The 7,750-nt window shown below is 37.4% G+C and overlaps 1 protein-coding gene across 2 annotated transcripts in view; it reads right to left on the reverse strand.

The window, feature by feature from the left end:
• Positions 1 to 4,218, reverse strand: part of ZBBX (zinc finger B-box domain containing) — a 97,591-nt gene extending 93,373 nt beyond the window's left edge. For both annotated transcript variants that reach the window (XM_084769130.1, XM_084769129.1), the window contains exon 1: positions 4,110 to 4,218. The gene's annotated coding sequence lies outside the window, so the exon portion shown is untranslated. The remainder of the gene's footprint in view (positions 1 to 4,109) is intronic.
• Between the last annotated feature and the right edge of the window lie 3,532 nt (positions 4,219 to 7,750).

A 7,750-nucleotide genomic window follows, 5' to 3' on the forward strand; every position in this document is an offset into this window, starting at 1 on the left:
CTAACACAGACATTCCCATGCCCACATGGAAATCCACATACTCAAATCAATTTGTCAGCTTCTCCCTCTGCAGAATTGTCTTAAGATATCAATAGTGTGACTACCCTCACAATAATTTGGGAATGCTTCTCTTAAAACTGTCTGCAGATTCAGTCACATATCTGACAACTGCTTAGGTCTCTTTTATTGTAGGGAAGTGATAGAGGAAAATAATCAACATGAGTGATGAGAGAGAGAGAGAGAGAGAGAGAGAGAGAGAGAGAGAGAGAGAGAGAACAAAATGTTTCTTTCAGAAATATTCCCAGACAGTGAGCTAGAGTCTATTCCTCTTTCTGATGCAAATAAGAAAACCAAACTTCTGGACTGTTCTTCCTCCTTGATAACTTTGTAAAAGCTTACACTTTGTAATTATCATCCAAAAGATAACGCAAGAGGATCCTCAGAGTTGATGTTTCTGGTTAATCAAAATAATCTCTGCTGCCTTAATTTCCTTTGCACATTGGGATCTGTGTGTGGTGCTGCTTTCTATGCATTTCATATGCAGGAAGTTTAACTTCTTCACAAGGATTGATTTTATCCATACAAACAGTGAGAGAAAATCCTGTAAATCTCATTAGAGTGAGATGATTTGGATTTACAGCTCTGATGATAATGTGATTTAACCAATAAACAGTCTTATTCAGAGGCCACTTCACTTCACTGAATGCAGTTAGTGAGGTTTCTTTTCAATTAAATGTTTATCAAGTCATGCACATAAGCCAATTTATTGCATGCATAAAAATGAAAGATTATGATGGTGAGTCATGCTATTCTGTCTGTTTCTTTGGGTAAAACCAATACAGAATTAGTCATTTTTCTTGGGACGGCAAAGCTATAACAATGCCTGAATCATAAGTAGCAAAGCATAAAGCTTGAGGCACACAGTAAAATTACAGGATATAAATAACCACGGTTTTCTAAAGATCTGTTTATTCACTTATTTTATATGTGTATGCCTGAGTGTCTGTATGTGCATCACATGTGTGCAGTACTGATAAAACCCAGAAGAAGTCATCAGATAGCATAGAATTGAAGTTACATATGGTTGGAAGCCATCCCACATATATATATTTTTTTTTACCTTGTTGGGTGGCTTTTACAGTTTTCTGTCCCCTAGACTCACTTTCACCCACACGCATGCATCCAATGTGATCCCAGGTTTACTATTACAGGGTTGATATTGGTTCTACCCGTGCTCTCAGTTTAGAAGGAAATACAGTCACTCTGTTGCCACAGGACGGAAAAAAAAAAAAAAAGCGTTCCATGTCTACGAAGCTAGAAAAGAATTTGCTAAGAGGTTCCCCAATGTCACAAAAAAAAAAACTTAGCACCGTTCCGTGAGTGGAATGAGAACTTTGTACAGGCTTTTGACCTTGAGAAATGATATTATAATCTAAAAAGTTAACACTCAAAACATTGCATAATTAAGATACAAAGGAAATTCAAAAGCTCCTCACAGTGGGTTGACTAAGCTTACAATTCTGGAGTATGATAATAGCTGTCCTTGGGTGCATATGGTCTGCAGGTCACGCGTGAACACATAAATGACTCTGCCATAGTTGAGGATGTTTTGTTTTGCGGGTTGGTTGAATCTTCTAATGACTCTGATAGATTGATGTACTAAAATTTAAGAGTTACCACTAAGCTCTTTTTCTTACTTTAGACCAGCATATTTTTAAAGTGTCTAACCATTGGAATTTGAGGGTGGAGAGTTAAACACTTTGAGGTCACTAGGTAATGCAGTACTTGGAAATCCGAGACTCATGAAAGAAATGTGAAACAAAAATTAAGTTAATTAGAAAGTACTTGCCTCAAACTGCTAATGTTAAGTTTAAATTTCAATATGTGTGGTATTAACATTTACTAGATATACATTAGACCTTAAAAAGTTTAAGGGGTGAAGTGATCACATATGATCTTCAGCCTAAGAGCCTGTGTGTGAGCAGCTCAGTGAATAAACTCCTGTCATGTTTTCCCAGCCCGGGCCCTGACCTCAGTCAGATAGCCTAACTCCAAGCCTTTGTCAGTCTTTTTACCAACTCAGGATACCTAATGAGACACAGCTTAGTGGTACTAAGTGATATGTACATAGCCCAATATTTCATGCTCTACACCAGTCCTTTTCTAGAAAATCACTGATATCTATATATTGACACAACTCAAAGTCAAACGACCCTTTTAAATAATGAGGACTTTATAGATATAAACTCTTCCTTAGTTGCTTTTAAAATCTATGAAAAACAATGATAAAGAAGGTAACAATAATTGTTAATTCACTGTTAAATAAAAACTTTATATGATTACAAGCAACAATGAAATGATTACATCTTTAAGTTACAACTTTCAGTTTCATATGATCCACTGTTATTGTTTTCCCATGAATGTTTTAGTCATTAGAAAATTAAGCATGTAAGGATGGTAAAAAAAAAAATCAAAATTACTGTCCTATTTCTTGTTCTATTACTAGCTCTGACCATTGCTCTTAAGACTTTAAATCTAATTACTTTTCTACACACTCAACATCTTTAAGTCAAATTAATAATCTAAAACCCAAGGTTTTATTGGTAAATATTCTTTCCTTTTCCCCAGCCATCATCTTTCATACATTAGAAGTTTACATACTTTAGAATTTTATAGTGGCACATCTAAAATACCGTTGAATACCTTTCTGATGACCAATTGTTTCTCTAGTTTTATAGCTCAGCAGTTAGAAGCTCTTGCCAGCAAGCCTAGCAGCCCAAGTCCAAGACTGAAAATGTACATGGTGGAATGTGGGAACCTTCTCTTCACTCTTTCTCTGACCTCCACATGGAACACACACACACACACACACACACACACACACACACACACACACACACACACACTGCAACAAAAATGACCCAACTACACAGCCTGGCACTTAAGATTTTCTGATATGCATCACTTTCTTTTAGTCTTGTGTTCTATTTTCTGTTACCTTATTCATTCACCAGTTTGAAGGGCCCTTTTTACTATTTTCTCGACTGGGGTGGAGGTTGAAATCTTTAGAAACAGTGTATGAAGCTCACTTACTACTATTGTATCTATTTCTGCATAAAATATTGCTTAAATGGGTTCTATTCTCTAAGTAGTCCCTGTACTTGTGAGGCATCCTTTCATTTGTCTTTTCATGTCCATCAATTATTACAATATCTACATATCTCACAGTATGGCTAATAATGTATTGAGTTGCAAGTGTTTCAGTTTTCTACTACTTTTAATTTATTGCACAATCTTATCTATTAACTTACCCCCCACACAGAGACAACAAATATATATATATGAATTACTTCCTACATATAAGGATTTATATAAAGATATATAAAGATTACGTGTAAAGGATTTATAATATATTATATATAGGAGTTTAGATTAGGATAGGTGTAGAATTTGCTGTTTTTATCCTATGCAGCGTCACTTTCCCAAAAATATTTTAACATGACTGGCCAAAGTCTGTTAATGCCCATTTTTCTTTAAAAATACTACGAAGAGGATAAACGGAGGCGGAGGGAGGACGAATAAAACATGCACTGCCTCAGATATTTCTGCCCTACCAGCCCTTACCTGAGAGGACAGAACTTCAAGAAGGAAGTGGGGAAATGAGAACAGACAGGGAGAAATAAAGCTGTAAATGAATTATGTGAGATGGGTTCTCCAGTAACTGCCCGTTTCACAGGACACCAACACTTCAAGGGATAAAAGATATGAGCATTTGAAAAGAATACTATAACTGATGGATGCTGGACTTTCTCTATCTGGGCCCCATCCTTGATTCTTGACTTCACTGACATCATTGACCGAAGTATTTTACATAGAAACGTGTAACTTCTGAGCCAGAGCTGAGTCTGGAAGCCTAGGAGTCTGACATGGCAATGGTTCAGCAATTGCCTGCTGGATTCCTCCCAATCCCGCAGGGTCACCTTGCTCTCCCGCTCCTCCACATTCTGCCCCACCCAGATCCAACTCGTAACCTCCTCACCCGGCTTGGCTCTATCCCCAAGACCCTTCCCAATCCACCTGCTGTGTGCATTTTTAGTCCTCCAACTTACCTGCGACCCTTCTGGCAGCTCCTGTTGCCACCACCACCGCCCAGAGCTTCCGCCTTGGTCTCCTTGGTTACCGCGTTACATCGGTACCCATAGCAACCAGAATGCTTGAGCTTGGTATTGCCACTGTCCACCTGCAGAGGGGGGAAGAGAGTCTATAATGTGTGAGATAGATGCAAGGTCCTGGGAAAAGAAAGTACAAGGAAATTCAACAAGTGTGTGTGTTGTGGGGGGTGGGGGGTGGGGGTGGGGCGTCGGTTCAGTTGGCCTCAACCTGGATTGATCTGCACTTACTGAACACTGCAAGTACGGACCAAAGATCCGCTCATCCTCATAACAGGCACAGACAGACTTAAGTTACAAAGCTAGTAAATAGCAGGACAGTATATTAACTCTAGCCATTTATCCTCAGGAATCCCCTCACCCATGTATAATGTTTTACTGCTTTCCAAAGACTACCGAGAAGCTAAGACAAAAAGCTAGTTCTCTCAGTAAGTCCAGAACTCCCTTGAAATATCAAATACTTGATCCACGACTCTGTAAATTTTAGAGGTATCTATAGAGATATTGCAGATATATACATAAACAAATACACACAAATAACTAATACACTCAAAATGGTTTTAGTGTACATTGTGTATAACACATTCTAATTATCTCCCTCCTACCTTTGCCAATGCCCTCTACAAAACTCCTTCCCATCCACATTCATGTCTTTTTATTTTGCTTTGTGGCCCAGTGAATTTAACCGGGACTATTTGTGTGTCTATGCCTTTGAAATTATCCATTGGTGTATGGTGAGCTCACCAGTGAGCATATAACTAAAGACACTGACTGCCCTGCTCAGAGAATTTCAGTAGCTAATAATTGATACAGGATAGGTAGTGCCCTGTGTATCCTTCTCACACTGCTGAATGTTTACAAATCCACTTTTGTGCAGACCCAACCCAAATAATCACAGTTGTGAGTTCATGATCACAATGTAGTGCTGTGTCTGGCTCAGATGATGGTTTTAAACTGACCTTCTCATGATCTTCCACCTGTTCCATTCTTCTAATGCTCCTTTCCTCCACATTCCCTGAGCCTTATAGGAAGTGATACAAATATCTTGTTTAGGTGTTAGCGCTCATTTGTCACTTAGTCTCAGCACATTAAGCATCTTGTGAGTCCTCTAATTCACTGCTGTTCACTAGAAAGAGATTAAATCTGAGAGTAGCATTCACCTATAGGTATAAACATAGGTATTTACCAGGTTGTTTGGCACTATTTCAATTTAGTTAAGCAGTCAAAAGTTCTACTTAAGGCCTATGAGGTTCCATGATAATGTGTTTTTATTGGATTCACAGGACCAGGTATGGGATGCCTCCTATGATGCTGTCTTCATAATCCATCAGAAAGTTTTTGTTTATCTCTGTAGTAGTCACACAACTATTACACTTGGGTATACCTTGATTAGTAATTTGGTAATGTCATTTACACATTTAGAGCTGAGTAAGACTGCTCTTGTCTTTTCTTCCCACCAGCCTTCACAGCACCTTACAGGATTCTGAAAGCTGGGCAACAGGTAGAAAGGTTACAACTAAGTTTTTTTTTAATTTTTCCTTATATATCTATGTCATGCAACCAAGATGTGTAGTGTCTTCAGAAATAGGATCTTATCAACAGATCTTATCAACCATTATGAATATGAAAAATATGAAAAACAATTTGATTTTCCATTCAATTGAAAGACATTTCTAGGCTTTTTCTATTGTCTAGCTATTGTGAATAGAGCAGCAATACACACTGATGTGCAAGTATCTTTACAGTAGGACTTAGAACACTTTGAGTATATACCCCCAGAGTGATGTACCGTGGTCATATGATGTAGCTATCTCTAGTTTCTGTTTGTTTTTGAGAAACTTCTAGACTACTTCCAAATATGCCTGTGCCAAAGTTTAAGTATCAAATAATTTTGTTCCAGCAGAGAGAGTCTCATTTTAATTTTGGATTCTAAATATAGTGGGGTTTTTTTTCATCAAATCTCTATTTATATGCTACAGGTAGAAGATGTGATTGATTCTTCAGTCAGTTTCCCTATAACCTAGTACACTTAGCCACACTGCACCCATCACAGTGCTAGACAAGTATTCTTATTCATTAAAGTTACTATGGTAACTATGGTAATCTCTCCTGTACCTGCCAGCCTATGTTTGGTAAAGAATTTAGTGTTTTCTCTTGGCAAAATTGGTAAAGTTGCAATAATTCTGGCTAAGACAAGGTATAAAACTAGGTTTTGGAGTCAGATAGACTTGAATTTTAGGTATGATCCTCTAAAATATATTTGCTTTGGCACCATAACATATAGTAGGGGCAAACTGATCTAACTTGTCAAGTGATGCAGCAGTACACATAGCCAATAATGTTGTAATGTATTAAAGAAAACAAATAACACAAAGAATATTAAATCTCTAGCTCTAATACAGACACATAATAAGTACTTATGAACAGTAAAAAAAAATGTTGTGTGGCATTGATATTTGCTATTGCAGATTCAATGATATGACTTCACCATTCCTTCCTTTAAATCTAGTAAAATGACAAATTTTGAATAGCCAGATAATACTTGTAGTTTTCTTGTACACAATGTGCTTCCTAGAACCTTGTACTTTTGTAATCATCCTCAACGATATTCTTAGTATCTATTTTTTCATTCAGTAATTTACTTATTCATGTCTTCAACAAATATATGCAGATAATTAATTTGTCATAGGTACCAAAATACTTTATTTAATAAGGCACTTCCTATATTGATATATTATAATTTTTATGCGTATAGGTGCATGCCTAATGCCCATTGAGGCCAGAATATGGCATTGGATCCCTTTGAACTGGCATAACAGAAGGTTGTGAGATTCCATGTGCATGCAGGGATCAAACCTGGGTCCTCTGGAAGGCTTAAACACTGAGCCATCTCACAGACACCATGTGATAACTTTTGTTTTGTTTTGTTTTGTTTTTCTAGACAGGGCTGATCTGTGTAGCCTTGGCTGTCCTGGACTCTCTTTGCAGACCATGCTGGTGTTGAACTCACAGTGATTCTCCTGCCTCTGTCTCCCAAGTGCTGGGATTAAAGGCCTGCACCATCAGGCCTGGCATAGTAACACATCTTAATAAGGGCAAAACAGTCATTCACAAGTGTGCTATGAAAAAAAAGCTGCTGTAGGAAAATATAAAATGATTAAAGCTCTACATTAGATTAATCATTAAGGAGCTCTGAATGTAGAAAGAGAACAACATTGGCCAATTGTGGTACAAGAACCTATGGATAAAAAATAAATAAGCTTCAATTCTGTACTAATAGACAGTGGTATTTCACATAAAAATTCTCTTCACATTTGTAAACTGTCATCTTTTGTTTTGTTTTCTTTTGTTTTTAGTTTCTGGTTTTTGGTTTTTCAAGGCAGAGTTTCTTTGTGTAGGCTTGGCTATCCTAGATTCACTTTGTAGACCAGGTTAGCCTCAAACTCAGAGTTCTACCTGCCTCTGCCTCTCAGAGTGCTGTGATTACAGGAATGAGCCACTATGCCTACCTGTAAACTATCACTTTCATTTCACATACATACACAAAAATCCCTAGACACATTTAATAACACAGTAGGAAA

Source organism: Acomys minous (assembly GCF_964271855.1).
Source record: "Acomys minous genome assembly, chromosome: 19".
Taxonomy (NCBI): Eukaryota; Metazoa; Chordata; class Mammalia; order Rodentia; family Muridae; genus Acomys; species Acomys minous.